Source organism: Rhinatrema bivittatum, chromosome 2 (assembly GCF_901001135.1).
Source record: "Rhinatrema bivittatum chromosome 2, aRhiBiv1.1, whole genome shotgun sequence".
In the NCBI taxonomy this organism is placed as follows: Eukaryota; Metazoa; Chordata; class Amphibia; order Gymnophiona; family Rhinatrematidae; genus Rhinatrema; species Rhinatrema bivittatum.
In genome coordinates this window covers 714,602,597-714,621,056 of record NC_042616.1, presented here as the reverse complement: position 1 = coordinate 714,621,056, position 18,460 = coordinate 714,602,597, and the positions used below count along the sequence as shown (strand labels likewise).

General features: G+C 44.1%; 1 protein-coding gene across 3 annotated transcripts in view; it reads right to left on the bottom strand.

The window, feature by feature from the left end:
• Window positions 1-18,460, bottom strand: part of MTDH (metadherin) — a 186,394-nt gene that overhangs the window by 2,102 nt on the left and 165,832 nt on the right. The gene's annotated exons all lie outside the window — the stretch shown is intronic.

The following is an 18,460-nucleotide window of genomic DNA, read 5'->3' as shown; positions in this document are numbered from 1 at the left end:
AATTTAAGACTTCCCAATAAAAAAAGAACCACCACGTCAATCTCCCAGATACATTTGCCCCTCCAGGGGAAGAACAGACTGGTTACTATCAGGTAATTCCCTTGACTTATGGACAAAGTGTAAAAGTACAATACTGTAGCTTATTAAAATTAATCTGCTTATAATAAAACATGCTAAGTGGCATACAATTTCAAACAAAATACATAAAATTGAAACCATTCATATACATATGTAACAAAATTTACTTATAACCTAAAATTAAATGATTTATTTATTTATTTAGCACTTTTATATACCGACTTTCCAATAACAGAGTTACTGATCAATTCGGTTTACATTTTAAACAGAAACATTGACAAGTTAATGTCTTACAATGAACAGGTAGATGGAACTTGGATACAGATATATGGGGTTAACAACATAACAAATGCTACGGAGCCAGATGTAGGCTAAAGAAATAGGTGATAGGTATAAGGCTGGGTATTTGATTTTTAGACTGCCAAGGATTCATAGATGACCTGAGAGTTCTTTGGGTGGTAATAGAGAGTACTAGAGATGATTTATATAGTTCTCTAGGGGGTTACCAAAGAAGGGATCCTTGGCAGGGAAAATTCCGCAGACTGATGGTTATGAGAAAGCTTGATTGAATAACCAGGTCTTAAGTCTTTTTTTAAATGTAGTGGGGCATTGCACTGATCTGAGGTCTGACGGGAGAGCGTTCCAGAGTTTGGGACCGGCTGTAGAGAAGGCTCTTTTGCTTAATGCTGACTTCATCGGTGGAATCTGAAGGTTGTTTCTGTAGGCTTGTCTCACTGGTCTGGTAGAGGTGTGGAGTTTGAGAGGGATTTTGAGCTCGAGTGGGGCAATGTTATGTAGTGCCTTGTGGATTGATGAGAGCACTTTGAAGAGTATTCTGAATTTGACAGGAAGCCAGTGTAGGCTTTTTAAAATGGGTGAGATGTGTTCTCTTTTGTTAGTCTTGGTTAGGATCCTTGCTGAAGCATTTTGCAACATCTGAAGAGGTTTTATGGCGTTAGCAGGGAGGCCCAGTAGGAGTGAATTGCAGTAATCTATTTTAGTAAGAATGATTGCCTGTAGAACTAATCGGAAATCTTGAAAATGGAGGAGAGGTCTCAGTCTTTTTAAGACTTGTAATTTGAAGAATTGATAGTGAAAGCTTCTTGAAAAAGCAATTTCAGTTTTTTTTTCTAAACAATTTATAATTTGCCATCAGCCTGAGATCATTTGGCAGATTATTCCATAACAGACCTATAATTAAAACAGCCCGATTCCACGTTTCTACACAGATTGAGGAAGGATATAAATGATGCAACAACTGGGGAACTTGAGCGCGCATACTGAAGACCAAACAGAAGTGAGCTCATGGTTAGAGGAATCCTTTTGGAGGCCCAGAGTAAGGGTTCATAGTTGACCAAAGAGGCCATATTTGAGAAAAATCTTCTGGGAAGCTGGACTTGGGGAGGACTTAAATGTAGCCACAATGAGCCGCATAACTTATGCCAGAAAATGTGGACACAAACATTAGGTCAAAACTAAAGGATGTGTAATTCTCAGGCAGATTGAGCTGGAAGCCTAGTTAGAAGTAATTGGACACCTGAAGCCAATTGGGGGACCTTCAGTTGGAGATGAAGAAAGGCTTAGGACATAAGGAAAGGTGAGGCCTTGGATAGAGGCCAGGATGCAGAGGGGGAATGGCACCAGTAGAAATCTATTCAATTGATAATCGGGCAGTCAGCTGTTGGGAAAGACAGGTTAAGGTGCAGGCACTGAGTGCTGCAGTGTGAAGAGCCAGATTAGCCTGGAATTGTGTCTTTAATCGCCTGTTTAAATGCCCTGCTGTGCAAAGCCATGAACAGAGCTTGTGACTGGCAGGCTAAGGATCTAACAAAGTCATGAATTATACACTTGCAACTGTAAATGCATTTAAACAGTACATGAGCCCAAAAAGCTGACAGAGAGAGAGTCCTGTGACACAATTAAGGAAGCAAGAGTAAGAGCCTTAAAAATCTATTTTACGGCTTCCACTTTGTTTCGTTTTTAGGTTCCCTCCCCTTCTGCTTTGACCTAATATAGTTCTTATGTCTCCACACTTTCTGGAATAAAAGATGTATCACTTTGATTACGACTACACTATTAAGTCCTCTCCATGGATCTGTACTATTGTTTATATCTAATGTATGGTGTCTGCACAGAATTCTGATAGACTAGTACAGCAGTGCCTTGATTTACTCAGATTTATAATGGTAGGTTTGGCCATGGAGGCAGCTGCAGAATCTTTATACCCTAATATTGCTTCAGGAATAAAATCATAATGAAAAAGGGAAACATTTCCATGACTGAGTTTAATAGGTAACAATTCAAATCTTTTTGCTAGTACTGCTGTTTACAGCTTGGCGATAAAGTCCTAATTAAACTGCAAGAGTCCTACTGAGAGCTGGAGGGTGGCAGAGCCAGTGCAGCTAGCTGAATGATGGCTGTGTGTGATGAGATACTGCACAAAGTAAGGGCTCATAAGATGGGAACAAGATAACTTTTTTCACAACTGATGGAGGCGAAGTATAGAAAAACCAAGTCAAAACATCAGCTCTACAAGATAACTGAGCACAGCTGGCATGAACACATTCAATAGATCACAAACATGATTCTGCAGGGCTTAATGAAGGTTCTCCATCTATTCATTTCTTTTGATATATAGGGATAAGCAGTGGATTTCCCCAAATCCACCTTAATGGTTAATGGACTTTTCCTCCAGGAACTTCTCTAAACCTTTTTTAAATGCAGGTACACTATCAGCTTTCTTCACATCCTCTGATAATGAATTCCAGAGCTTAATTAGGCATGGAGTAAAAAAAAATATTTTTAGTTTTGAATGTACAACTTAGTAATTTCATTGTGTCCCCCCTAGTCTTGGTATTTTTTGAAAGAGTAAAGCAAGTGTTGCTTACCTGTAAAAGGTGTTCTCACAGGACAGCAGGATGTTAATCCTCACATATGGGTGACATCACAGGATGGAGCCCAATCACGGAACACTTTTGTCAAAGTTTCTAGAACTTTGACTGGCACCTACTGGGCATGGCCAGCATGGCACTAAACCTGCAGCCAGCAGGGGTCCCTCTTCAGTCTTGTTTAAAGCTACAGGAAGTGCCGAAAAATAAAATAAGAAAATGTAACGAACCCAACACCGTGGGGCGGCAGGCAGGTTTTGTGAGGACTAACATCCTGCTGTCGTGTGAGAACACCTGTTACAGGTAAGCAACACTTGCTTTCTCACAGGACAAGCAGGATGGTAGTCCTCACATATGGGTGAGTACAGAGCTGAGGATGTCCAAGAAATGCACCAAATGTACCCAAGATGTGCAATAGGCAAAAGGACTGGGGTGGAATTTGGTAGAGGGCATCCTGAACCCTAACAGGCAGGCGGAAGGGTGTTGGTACATCAAGTTGTAAAAAGGTTTCACAAGACAGACTGGCCGAAGATGGAATCTTGTCTTCCGGCCTTGTCTAAGCAATAATGGGCTGTAAAGGTATGGAGAGAATCTCCAGGTAGCAGCCCTGCAAATGTCAGGAAGCGGCACCGAGTGTAGGTGCCCTACTGAACTCTCCATGGCCCTCACAGAGTATGCTTTAACACGGTCTTGAAGCGGAATGCCTGCTTGCTGATAGCAAAAGGATATGCAGTTCGCTAACCAGGAGGAGAGAGTCTGCTTACCCACAGGCTGCCCCAATTTGATGGAATGGAAAGAGATAAACAATTGAGTGCTTTTCCTGTGGGCAGCTGTATGGTCTAGATAGAAGGCTAGAGCCAGTCTGCAGTCAAGGGTATGCAGAGCCTGTCTCCTGGATTGGAGTGAGGCCTGGGAAAGAAGGTAGGTAGTATAATGTATTGATTAATGTGAAACTCCGCTACTACCTTAGGTAAGAACTTAGGGTGAGTGCGGAGTACTGCCTGGTCCTGCAGACGTTTAGTGTAAGGCGGATAGGTAACTAGGGCCTGTAACTCACTAACTCTGCGAGCAGATCTGATTGCCAAAAGAAAAATCATTTTCCATGTGAGATAGTGAAGATCACAGGATTGGAGAGGCTCGAATGGTGGTTTCATGAGGCGACCCAAAACCAGATTGAGGTCCCAAGAAGGGGCCGTGGGCCATAGTGGAGGCTTGAGGTGAAGCAAGCCTTTCAGAAAACGTGTTACGAGGGGTTGTACTGAAATAGGAACATCCCCGACACCTTTATGGAAGGCGGTCACCGCACTGACATGCATTCTGATGGAGGAAGTTTTTAGACCTGATTCTGACAAGTACCAGAGATAGTCTAGAAACTTCGTGGTGGAACAGGTAAAGGGATCAAGGGATTGAGGAGAACACCATGACAAACCTGTTCCATTTGTAGAGGTAAGACTTTCTCGTGGAAGGCTTCCGCGAAGCAATCAGGACACGGGAAACTGGCTCCGAAAGGTTAAAAGTGGCTGAAGAATTAACCTTTCAACACCCAGGCCGTCAGGGACAAAGCTTGAAGATTAGGGTGGCGCAGGCACCCATCGTTTTGAGTGATCAGAAGCGGGTCTGATCACAAGGGAATGTGCCTACGAATGGAGAGATCCTGAAGTATTAGAAACCATACTTGGCAAGGCCAGTGAGGTGCTATCAGGATCATGCGTCCCTTGTCCTGACGTAACTTCACGAGAGTCTTCGAGAGAAGTGGAAGAGGAGGGAATGCATATAGGAGAGCGGTTGCCCATGAGAGGGAGAATGCATCTCTTGGCTGTGAGTTTTGGCTGCGAGTAAGAGCGCAAAATTTCTCTACCTTGCGGTTTTGAGGTGACGCAAAGAGGTCTATGCGAGGATGACCCCAATGTTGGAATATTGCGTCCGCTACTGAGGGGTTGAGGGACCACTCGTGCGGATGGAAAGCATGACTTAGGTTGTCCGCCAACACATTGTCCATTCCCGGCAAATAGGTGGCCCTGAGGTACATTGAGTGGGAGAGGGCCTCTGTCCATATCTGCGCAGCTTCCTGACACAGTAAGAAGGAGCCCGTCCCTCCCTGTTTGTTGATATACCACATGGCCACCTGGTTGTCCGTCTGAATCGGAAATTGATTTGGTGTTTGGCTTCCTCTGGAGACCAAGTTCCTTGTGTTTGCAAATTGGCCACATGGGCTCCCCAGCCAAGGTTGGAAGCATCGGTGGTGAGAATTATTTGAGGGTCTGGAGCCTGTAAGGGCAGGCCTTGGAGGAGATTGATCTGATTTTTCCTCCAGGCTAGAGACTGACAGAGTGAGTTGGTGATGTGGACAGTGGTTGGTAGAGGTTGAACGGACTGAGTCCATTGTGACCTTAGAGTCCACTGCATGACTCATGGCCAAGCGGGCCATTGGGGTAACCTGTACTGAGGACGCCATGTGTCCCAGTAGGATAAGGAAGTGGCGTGCAGTCGTGCGTTGCTGAGACTGTAGCTGGTGTGCGAGGGAGACGAGAGTGAGAGCTCGCTGTCGAGGCAGAAATGCCTTTGCCTGCAAGGTGTCCAAGTCTGCCCCTATGAATGATAAATTTTGAGATGGGACTAAGCAGGATTTTGCGTAGTTGACTAGAAATCTTAGCGAAATCAGACTGTGTAAACTAAGACATAGGGACGACAGAGCAGCTTGCTGAGTGGGAGCCCTGATCAACCAATCGTCTAGATAGGGGTAGACGTGAACACCTTGAGTCCTGAGGAAGGTTGTTACTACTACGAGGCACTTGGTGAAGACTCGTGGTGCAGATGCCAGGCCAAATGGGAGCACTCAGTATTGATAGTGCTTGGGGCCTACTAGAAATCTCAGGAACCTGCGATGAGATGGATTTATCGCAATGTGCATGTATGCATCTTGGAGATTGAGAGAGCAGAGCCAGTCTCCTCTTTGCAGAAGAGGAAGGAGGGAACCCAAGGTTACCATCTTGAACTTTTCTCGTTGGAGGTACTTGAGGGCACGTAGGTACAGAATTGGACGAACGCCTCCCGATTTTTTGGGGATTAGATTGTACTGGGAATAGAATCCTAGGCCTTTGTTGAGAGTAAGGTACTGGTTCCATTGCTCTGGACTGGAGGAGGAGGGAGACCTCCTGCTCCAGGAGTAGTGAGTGGTCAGATGTTCTCCATGCCAGTAGAAGTGGGGAGGCCGGTGGAATGGAGATAAAGTTCAGGCGATAACCTTGAGAGATTATGGTAAGGATCCACTGGTCTGAGGTGATTGTGTGCTACCTGTTGTTGAAATGGCATAAATCGATCTCCCACTGGTATTTATTTATTTATTTGTAGAGTTTTGGTATGTGAGGCAGTGGAAACTGGCTGCTGCTCTCTATGTAGGAGTCAAAAACCGGAAGCAGGGCCCGGCTGAGAAGCTGCTTGCGGCTTTTGTTTATGAGGTTGACGAGACTGGGCCTTTTGGAAAGGTCTCGGGGAACGAGTCCTAAACTGTGGTGGATAGGACTTTTTTGGACGGAAGAATGATTTTTTAGTATCCTTCCTGAAAGGCTGTTTGGAGGAGTACTCAGAGGGCATCAGAGAGAGCTCACGGAGTTCCGCTACCGTTCGCTGAATCTGTTCCCCAAACAGATTGTCTCCTATACAGGGCAGATCAGATAATCTGTCTTGTACTTCAGGGCACAAGTCCAAAGACTTAAGCCAGGCCCATCTTCTTGCCGAAATAGCAGTTGCAGATACCCTGGAAGCGGTGTCAAAGATATAAAAAGATCTTATTTCATACTTCCCTGCCTCAAAACCCTTGTGTACTAGGGTGAGAAGTTGTTCTTGGAATTGCTGAGGCAGGGACTCTGCAAAGTCCTGTATCTGCATGAATAAGACCCTGTTGTACTGGGTCATATATAGCTGGTAGGAGGCGATCCGAGAGATAAGCATCGATCCCTGGAAGACACGCCGGCCGATGGCATCCAGGAATTTCTGGTGCTTACCTGGGGGAAAGGAAGAGTGGGGGTTTTGATCTTTTTGCCTGTTTTTGGGCAGATTCTACCACCACAGACTGGTAATCCAGCTGAGGTTTCTGGAATCCTGGGGCTGACTGGACCAAATAAGTGGTATCAGCTTTTCTGTTGACTGGAGCAACAGAACCAGGGTGTTCCCAGTTCTTTTTGAGGAGATCCAAAAGAACCTGGTGAATAGGGATGGAGTTTATTTCCTTGGGAGCATCCAGGAATCATAACAGCTCCATCATTTGATGCCCGTCATCTGTTCAGTCTGAAATTAGAAGGGAACCAATTCACACATTTCCTTCACAAAATTTATGAAGGATAGGTCCTCTGGAGGAGAACGCTTCCTGCTTTCAGTAGGAGAAGGCGGCGATGGCAAGTCATCGGTGTCTTGAGAAGAATCGTCGGTCCAGGTGTCATAAGGGATCAGGACCTGCCCCTCTAGCAGCCTGAGAAAGAGGGGACAATGGTATTCCTGAAGGTCCTGGTCTAGGTTCTGAAGGCATCGAGGGAAGTGCTGGGGGCACAGATGAGGGTATCGAGGGCACCGGTGCAGGCATCGATGGATGGAGCGGTGGCACTGATGGGCGCATCGGCATTGGAAGCACTCCAGATGGAGGAATGCAGAACGGTGTTTCCCCTCCCGATGACAGGGTAAGCGGGGAAAGCACCGGAGCCATCGGTGACCCAGGATCCATCTGTGGAAAAGCGGCTATAAGTGTTTCCATCTTCGAGAGCAGCAGTGCCAGTGCTGCCGGAATCAGATCGGTGGTCGGTTCCACAATCGGCACCGGTTTCGGTGGCGGAGGAACTTGAGGTCTGTGCATCGCCTTATGACAGCCTCCTGAACCATCCGGTCCAGTTCTTCACAGAGACCTGGAGCAAGCAGCCCTGGCTCCGGAAGGGAAGAAGGAGGCAGAGACATAGCCAGAGGGACCACCGTTAAAGGCGGAGTCTCGGCTCCCCACACCCGTCCGGGTGAGGGTTGCCTCGGTGACCCGGTCGCAGAAAGGGTCGGTGCCTTTTCTGGACGGGGTTTCTTCGATGGCGGCTCAGACAATGGCGAGGTCGAAGATTTTCCTTCCTTGATGGTCCGAGACTTGCGGTGTCGATGCCGATGTTTCTACGATCCCCTCCATCCTGAGGGGGGGGGGGGGGTAGAGGTAGTTGAAGGCCGAGAAGTCATTGACGCCAGACGGTCACCGGCTGGTGAACGATACTGGCGCAAAGTGGACGGTGCCGGTTGAGACTGTGTCGATGCAATAGACGGTGGAGTTTGAGAACGGAAGAGAAGTTCCATTTTCTCCATTCTGGCCTTGCAACCTTTTGGTGTCATTAAGGCACATTTGGTGCAAGTCAGGACATTATGTTCACACCCGAGACACATTACACAGACTTTATGCGGGTCTGTAATGGACATGGTACGAGTACAGTCCGGGCACCGACAGAACCCCAATGCCATGGCCTTTGAAAAATTTAGCCGCAGTACGGTCGACGGTCACTAGGCCGCGAGGGCCAAACTCAACGGGAATCGACCGAAAACGGGTAAAAACTTACCGGAGTATCGCAGAGTCAAAAATTCGAAGGAGGGACCCCTGTGGGGTATGAAAGTTTTTAGTTATTCCGTGAGGAAAATTCCTGTCAGGAATCTCTGTGGAGCTCCTTAACCCGCATGGCTACTGCCACATGGAAAAAAGAAGACTGAAGAGGGACCCCTGCTGTTTGCAGGTTTAGTGCAATGCTGGGCATGCCCAGTAGGTGCCAGTCAAAGTTCTAGAAACTTTGACAAAGTGTTCCGTGATTGGGCTCCATCCTGTGATGTCACCCTTATGTGAGGACTACCATCCTGTTTGTCCTGTGAGAAACAAACAATTCATGTTTACCTGTTCCACTTCACTCATTTTACAGATAGCAAAATTGCTTACCTTGTAATAGGTGTTATCCCAGGACAGCAGGATGTAGTCCTCACATATGGGTGACGTCATGAACGGAGCCTTAGTGCGGGAAAAACTTTGTCAAAGTTTCTAGAACTTTTGACTGGCCTCGAGAGGCCACTGAGCATGCCCAGCATGCTATGATATTCTCTGCCACAGGTGTCTCTCTTCAGTCTCGTATGTAACAAAAAGCGTTAGCAAAAATAAAACAATAAAGGTCTAAGGCCCAACTCCGTGGGGTGGTGGGTGGGTTCTGTGAGGACTACATCCTGCTGTCCTGGGATAACACCTATTACAAGGTAAGCAATTTTGCTTTATCCCAGGACAAGCAGGATGCTAGTCCTCACATATGGGTGATTAGCAAGCTAAAGGCTGAGTCAGTGTGTAATGAAGCAACAGTTAATTATTGTTGGTGAACTGAGTCAGCCGTAAATCACAGCAGGTTGGATGTAGAAGGAGTTTGGTTTATACTGGAAACAAGTTCTTTAAGACAGATTGTCCATAGGCTGAATCTTGTTTTCCTTCTTTATCTAAGCAGTAATGAGCTGCAAATGTGTGAAGAAAACTCCATGTTGCTGCTTTACAAATGTCTAGAATTGGCACTGAACGATAGTGTGCTACTGAGGTTGACATTGCCCTGACTGCATGTGCCGTTACTCGCCCTTGGAGAGGAAGGCCTGCTTGTTCATATCAAAACTGTATGCAATCTGCTAGCCAGTTTGATAAAGTCTGTTTACCCACAGCTTTACCTGGTTTGTTTGGATCATAAGAAACAAAAAGTTGCTTAGATTCCCTGTAGACTGCTGTGCGGTTTATATAGAAAGACAATGCAAGCTTGCAGTCTAAGGTGTGTAAAGCTCTTTCGCCTTGATGAGAATGAGGCCTTGGAAAGAATGTGGGTAAAATTATGGATTGATTCAAGTGAAATTCCATCACTACCTTGGGAAGGAATTTTGGATGCGTGCGGAGAACCACCCTGTCATGTAGAAATCTAGTGTAAGGTTCGTATGTGACTAGTGCTTGTAATTCACTTACTCTCCTAGCTGATGTAAAGGCTATGAGGAAGATAGTCTTCCATGTGAGAAATTTCAGATCACAAGAATCTATGGGTTCAAAAGGGGAACGCATGAGTCTTGTTAAAACCAAGTTCAGGTCCCATGTCGTGACTGGAGGCCGAATTGGTGGTTTAAGTTGAGTTAAACCTCTCATGAACCTTGTGATAAGAGGTTGTGTAGAGATTGGTGCATCTCCTGTTCTGTTATGATAAGCAGAGATTGCACTTAGGTGAACTCTTACAGATGAAGTCTGGAGACCAGATTCTGAAAGATGGTATAAATAATCTAGAAGAGAAGTAGTGGGGCAGGTGAAAGGATCAATACTCTTTTGCCTGCACCACAGGGTGAATCTTTTCCACTTGGAAGCATAATTCTTTCGTGTGGAAGGTTTACGTGAAGCTATAAGCACTTGAGATATATTGGATGAAAGATTGAGTGGTTGTAAGATCAAGCTTTCATCATCCAGGCTGTCAGTGATAGGGATTGGAGGTTGGGATGGTGCAACCGACCCTGATCCTGAGTTATGAGATTGGGAGCTACTCCTAGACAAATGGGATCCCTGACTGAGAGGTCTAGTAGTGTGAGAAACCAGACTTGTCGAGGACAATACGGGGCTATGAGTATCATGGACCCATTGTCCTGTTGTAGCTTCACTAGAGTTTTGGTTATGAGTGGTATCGGAGGATACGCGTATAACAGGCCTGAATTCCAAGGGCGAGCAAAGGCGTCCTTAGCAGGTTGGTTCTTCTGTTGGTGTAGGAAGCAGAAGTTTTGTACTTTGTGATTCAGATGCGTTGCAAAGAGGTCTACTGTTGGTTGACCCCAGCGTTGGAAAATGCTGGATGCTATTGCAGGATTTAGTGACCACTCGTGTGGTTGGAATTGACGACTGAGCCTGTCCGCTACTACGTTGTGAATGCCTGCTACATATGTGGCCTTGAGAAACATTGAGTGGTTCAGGGCCCAGCCCCAAATCTGTGCAGCTTCTTGACAAAGGAGATACGAGCCCGTACCTCCCTGTTTGTTGATGTACCACATGGCTACTGTGTTGTCCGTTTGGATTAGAACAGTCTTGTGTGAAAGGCAGTCCTTGAACGCATAGAGCGCATACCGTATAGCTCGAAGTTCCAAGAAATTGATTTGAAATGTTGCTTCGAGTTTTGTCCAAGTCCCTTGGGTTTGGAGGTTGTCTATGTGAGCTCCCCATCCCAAGGTGGATGTATCTGTAGTTAAAGTTATTTGTGGGACTGGTTGCTGGAAGGGTAGGCCCTTGCACAAATTGTCCATGTTTTCCCACCATAGTAGAGAGGAACGAAGCTGGTGGGTAACTTGAATTGGATAATGTAATGGTTGTATGGCTTGGATCCATTGAGATCGTAGGGCCCATTGGGATATTCGCATGGCGAGCCTTGCCATAGGCGTGACATGTACTGTGGAGGCCATGTGGCCTAGTAAGGTCAGAAATTGTAGAGCTGTTGCTTGTTTTTTGACGTGTATGGAACTTGCCAGAAGGGAAAGTGTGTCTGCTCGATCCTTGGGGAGAAAAGCTCTTGAGAGTGTGGTGTTTAACTCTGCTCCTATGAATTGAAGTAGTTGAGATGGGATTTGTGATAATTGATTAGAAATCCCATGGAGTGAAGCAGAGCTATTGTCTGGTTGAGAGAAGTTAGAGCTCCTTGCTGAGATTGGCTTCTTATGAGCCAGTCTAGATATGGAAAAACATGAACATGTTTGTGCAAGTGTGCAGCTACAACTGCTAGGCATTTTGTGAACACTCTTGGAGCAGAGGTTAGTCCAAAAGGTAGAACCTTGTATTGGTAATGTTGATGGCCTACCATGAAGCGCAGGTATTTGCGGTGAGGTGGAAAGATTGGAATGTGAGCATAAGCATCTTGAAGGTCCGGAGAACAAAGCCAGTCGCCTCTTTGGAGGAGTGGAAGTATGGTTCCTAGAGAAATCATTCTGAACTTTTCTTTTCTTAGAAATTTGTTGAGATTTCTGAGGTCTAGAATCGGACGAAGGCCTCCGGTTTTCTTTGGAATGAGCAAATATCGGGAATAGAATCCTTTGCCCCTCTGAGAGCGAGGTACAAGTTGTATAGTTCTTGCTTTCAGAAGGGTGGATAATTCTGTTTGTAGAGTGAGAAGTTGAGATTCTGTTTGAGTGAAGAATCTTGGAGGGTTTTGTGGAGGAAGTGATAGGAAGTTCAGTTTGTACCCTCGAGATATTACAGAGAGTACCCACTGATCTGATGTGATTGTTTGCCAATTTCCTTGAAAGTTTTTTACTCTTCCTCCTACTGGGAGATCCGGTTGAGGATTTGGTGACTTGGCTTGTTCTCTGGATTGAGTTTCAAAAACCTGTAGCCGGTCCTGTTTGAGCAGGAGGCTGTGGCCTGGTTGTTCTAGGCTGTCTGGCCTGTGAACGTGGTTGCGGCCTTGTAGACCTTCCCCTAGAAGCCTGGGGGTAATATCTTCTTGGTCTGTAATATGGACGCCTAGTATCTCTACGAGGGAATCGCCGAGGAGGTTGAGATACAGGATCCTGTGATGTCTGAGACAACTGTCGAAGGGTCTCAGAGTGGTCTTTTAGCTGCTGGACTGCTTCCTGGACTTTGTCTCCAAACAAATTGTCCCCTTGGCATGGTAAATCTATTAGTTTATCTTGTACCTCAGACCTGAGATCTGAGGCTTTTAGCCATGCCCATCTTCTTGCAGTGATTGCAGTAGCTGCTGCTCTAGAAGATGTCTCGAAACTGTCATACACTGCCCTCACCTCATGTTTTCCAGCCTCCAATCCTTTAGAGATAATGGATTGTGCCTGCTCTTGTAATTGGGAAGGAATGGAGGTGATAAGCTCTTCCATTTGCTTCCACATATTTCTTTGATACTGCATGATATATAAATGGTACGCAGAAATCCTAGAATTGAGCATTGCACTTTGAAACATTTTTCTTCCTAATGCATCCAGAAAACGATGGTCTTTGCCTGGAGGATTGGAGGAGTGTGGACGGATTCTCTTGGATTTTTTCTGGGCAGATTCTACCACAACAGACTGATGTGGTAGTTGCTGTTTTTGGTAACCTGGAACTGGCTGTACCAAATAGGTAGAATCGATTCTTTTGTTGACTGCAGACACTGAAGATGGATGTTCCCATATCCTATTTTGAACTTCGAGTAGGACTTCGTGTATTGGAACAGCTAAGACCTGCTTAGGTGGGTCCACGAATTGTAATACCTCTAGTGTCTGTTGTCTTGTGTCTTGTTCAGTTGAAAGCTTAAATGGAATGGAATCTGCCATGTCCTGAATGAAAGATGAGAAGGAAAGATCTTCAGGGGGGGATCTTTTCCTGGGATCAGGAGGAGATGGATCTGAGAGAAAAGATTCCGATGAATCAGAGTCCCATGAATCATCTGGATCCTGTGTGTAAGAGGATCTTACAGTTGGATGAGGATGATGAAGGCCTGAAGGGCCTGGCTGAGAGTCATCGATGGTAAAAACTTCTTGAGGCATTTTTTGTGGAAGAGTATAGATAACTTTGTGGTATTTTTCTAAAAGTTGTCGATAAATTTCAATATTTTCCTTTCCTTGATCAGAAGGCCTCTATGTCATCGAGGGTTCAGTCGTTGGCATCGAGGGAATCGATGGATGCGGTGTCAAGGACGTCGACGGCCCAGTCATCGAGATTGGCATCGATGAAATAGGTGGTAGTTGGGCGTAGATCGATGTCGTTATGATTCTCGGTCCTCGAGAAGTCGATTCCATTGATGGTATCGGCATCGGTGATCCCACCGGCATCGGTATGTTTACCGGCATCGATGCTGGTCGCATCGGCGGTATCGCCGGAAGATTTTGTTCCTTTAGCGCCTGGAGTACCGCCTGTCTGATTAATTCAGATAGCTCCGGCTGTACAGCTGCTGTTGGTAAAGCAGGTGTAAGTTGTGGTGGTGGTGGTGGCTGCGGTAGTATTTCCTGAGAAGGAATGAGCGGCATCGATGGAGTGGGCCCAGGCGGTGATGCTGCCGGCGTATCCTGGATACGTGGCCGCTTTGGCCTCGGCTCCTCTGGGGATGTCGAGGTCGATGGTTCTGGGTGTCGATGTCTATGCCTGTGCTTTTTGGAATGTTCTGCCGATTTTGTTGATGCCACAGATGACGGCGGGGACGGTTGATCCCCGGATCCTTGCGGTTGAGATTTTTTGACTAAAAGGCGTTTAGTCGTTCCGACCGGAGACGACTTAGAGGATTTTGACGGTGAAGGTATTAATTGTAAATGGAATAGATGTTCCATTTTTTCTTGCCGAGTTCTTCGAGTTTTGGCGGTCATTTCTGCACATTTATCACAGGCAGTAATGTCATGGTTTTTACCCAGACAAACTACACACTCTAATTGTGGATCGGTAATCGACATCGTTTTATTACAGACGGTACATTTTTTGAAACCGGTCGCCATTTTTTAGCTGACAGCCGTCAAGCTAAGTGGGAATTCGTGAGAGAAAAAAGTTTTCAAAAGTACTCACCAGCCGGTGGAAACAAATCTGAGAGAGATTTTTGTGAGAGAATATCACCTGAAGCAATATATCTCTATATATATATATGACTATTTAGTCACTTGAAAAACCGAAACGGCTCCTGTCCCGCGATGCTAATAGCAGCGCGGAAAAAAAAAAAGACTGAAGAGACACACCTATGGCAGAGAATATCATAGCATGCTGGGCATGCTCAGTGGCTTCTCGAGGCCAGTCAAAAGTTCTAGAAACTTTGACAGAAAGTTTTTCCCGCACTAAGGCTCCGTTCATGATGTCACCCATATGTGAGGACTAGCATCCTGCTTGTCCTGGGATAACTATCATATTTCCCCTCAGCTGTCTCTTAGGCATGGAAAGCACTTGAAAAGGCCCAAACAGAAAAGAAAATGCCCAACAAAAAGACAAGGTCTTCTTTACCTATAGAAGGGAAAAGCTAAAAATCAAAGAGGGGAGTAAGATAGATAAAAGGAGAAAGTGTGATTTGTTAAGAGGACCACCAGAAAGACAGAAACCTCAAATAAGTTTTTTTGCTCAATATCTATAGAAGAGGACAGCAACTAACAGACAGGAAGTTACACTGATAATGCATACTTACACAAATGATTGTGGATAAGGCCATGGGACCAGATTAAGTAAAACCCCAGAATATTAGAACAGGCGATGTGCCATGCTGGACCAATATCAATGGTCCATTAAGCCTAGCATCCTGTTTCTCACAGTGGCCAATCTGGGTATGTGCAAGTATCCAGCAGATCCATTACCTCTTGCTCACTCCCAGAAGTAAGAGGGTGTGGTGATCTTCAAGTCTAGCTGGATAATAATTACAGGAGTCGGGTGGCACCTTATAGACATTTTTGGGCTGTTATTGGAATGTCCTCCAAAAACTTTATTCAAATCTTTTTTTAAATCCAGATGTTCTACTTGCCTGAACTACATTCTTCAGCAATCCCACAGTTGTGTGTTGACTGAAAATCTTTTTTTAAATTTTCAGTTTCATGGTGTCTCCCCTCTAGTATCACCTAAAAAGGTAAATGTTCCCTATTTGCTCCACAACAGTTGACTGTATAAATCTATCATCAGATCCCCTTCTCCATCATATCCTCTCCAAGTGGAAGAGACCTACCCTGCCAAATATTTCTTCTTAAAAGGAGCCACTCCATACTCTAGCATTTTTGTTGCCCTTCTCTGTAGTTTTAGTTCAGCTATATCTGAGATGGAGTGACCAGAACTACACAATACTCAAGGTGTGGTTGCACTAGAAATATATACAAAGGCAGAATATTTGCAGTTTTGTTTTTCATTCCTTTCCAAATTCTTATTTTCTTTTTTGACCACTGCTGCACAATAAGTAGAGGAATTAACAGTACTATCTACAATTACAGAGGACCTTTTCCTAAGTAAAAGTACGTGCATAAGGCCTGCATGTGCGTACTTTCCTCCATAGTTTTAAGAGTTGTGTTTGTGGGCAGGGTTTGAATTACGTGCAAACCTTTGCATTCCCCAAAGCACGCACCTATTTTCCCTCAAAAGTAATTTGCGCACAAATTAGGTGGAATTGTAGGAGTAGTTCTGGTGGGACAATTCGCAAAGGGAACGTATACTGATCCTTTTCCTTTCAAAACTGTAGGTAGCTACCACCCATAAACCAGTGTTTCCCAAACCTATCCGAGAGGTACACCTAAGCAATCATGTTTTCAGGATATCTACAATGAATATGCACAAGATAAATTTGCATATTTATTTATTTTTAGTTTTTTTATACCGATTTTCCTGCATAAAATGCATATCAAACCGGTTTACAATGAAACAGAATGCGCAGGAAGTAAAATTCCTTAGTCTAATACATTTAAACGTCAATAATAATTGGAGATCCAACTTATGTAATTTATCTAATGCACATTCATTATAGATATCCCAATAACCTGACTTGTTAGGTTTGCCTCCAGGACAGGAGTGGGAAATATTTCTGCAGACTTTATACCAATTCAGGCAGTTACAAAATTATCACCAGAAGGAATATTTTTTCCATATGCACTTCACATGTCCACATTAAATTTCATCTGCCATTTAGGTACCCCAGTTTCCCAGCTCACAAGGTCCTCCTGCAACTCCTTAAATTTAGACTGATCATGTTTTACACTCCTCTGAATAATTTTTTTTTAATCTGTAAACTTCTACATCTCATTCTCTGCTCTTTCAAATCATTACAGTACAGATCTCTGGGGCAAAGCACTATTCACCTCTTTCCACTGATCATTTAATCCTACTCTGTTTCCTACCTTTCTCCTATCTCATGGCCTTTTAATCTCCTCAGTCTCATAAGGGACTTTTATCAAATGCCTTCTAAAAATCCAAATACACTAATTGACAGGCTTGCCCTTATCCACATGCATATTTATACCCTCAAAGAATTTTAATGGATTAAGGTACTTTTCTAAATCCATGCTGGCTTTTCTCTATTAAGCTATATTTATCCATGTGTCTTAAAAGCTTCCATTTTGTGCATAACCAAAACTAGGTATGCTGATTTGTAGTTTTCTAGGTTGCTCCTGGAGCCCTTTTGATAAATTTTTTCTTTTTTTTTTTATACGGGCCACCCTTCAGTCCTCAAGGTACAGACAGATTTTAATGATAGTTTACATATATTACTAGTAGCAGGTCTTTAGTTTCATTTGTGTTCCTTCAAATTCTTGGATGAATGAATACCATCTGCTCCTAGTGATTTGCTACTATCTAGGTTTGTCATTTCGTTCTAAACCCTATTCTAAGATTCATACAAATGACTTCAGTTCCTCTGAAACACTACCTACAAAGAATGGTTCCAAAAGGAGCATCTGCCCAACATCCGTTGCAGTTTACAATGAAAAAAAATAATTTAGAGTTTTGTTTTTGCTATGGCTTATCCTCCGAGTACACATACACCTTGGTTATTTTAATGGTTCAACCGACTCCCTTGCAGGCCTCATTTTGATATACCTGAAAAAGATTAGACTTTTTGCTTCTTTGGAAAATCTCTCCTCAAATTCTCCAGATCTGCCTTAAACATTTTACATCTAAATCTAATTTATTTAAAATCTTTTTTATACCATCGTTAAGTTATATACCATCACAACAGTTTACAGATAGGCACGTATAGTAATGTAAAAATTGTATTGAGTAATACTTCTATCAGAGTGCCAGTAAAGTTCCAGTTACATAGTTTCAAATATAAAGAATCTTTGATGAATGTCACGAATCTTGTCCATTTATACGTGGATGCTAATGCTTATATGCTCTTTTTCTGATCTGCTTTCCATCTTATAAAGCATACTTTTTTGCTTTAATTGCCTTTTTCACGGCAACATTTAGCCACATAGAGTGTAGTTTGGTCTTTATTCAGCTTTTTTCAACATATAGAATATTTTATACTGGGGCTTACAAAGTGGGTATTTTTAAACTATATCCATGCCTTATATAGATTTAACACTTGCAACTGCTCCTTTTAGTTTCCTTCTAACATCCTAATCTCATTATAGTCTCACATTTTAAAGTTAAATGCTACAACAATAATTATATTATTCTCCCTCCTGTGATTGTTAAATGTGACAGCTACAATTGCTAGATGGCTCTGCCACTGTTAGTCCTTGAACGATTTCCTGCATTCCACTGAAAATTGGATATAAAGTAGATCCAGTCTCTTAGCTGTTCCACATTTACATTATCTACAAACTTCACCCTCCTAGCAAGTACTGAGACAGAAACATAAGAACATAAGAAATTGCCATGCTGGGTCAGACCAAGGATCCATCAAGCCCTCATCCTGTTTCCAACAGAGGCCAAACCAGGCCACAAGAACCTGGCAAATACTCAAACACCAAGACGATTCCATGCTACTGATGCAATTAATAGCAGTGGCTATTTCCTGAGTTAACTTGATTAATAGCCGTTAATGGACTTCTCCTCCAAGAACTTATCCAAA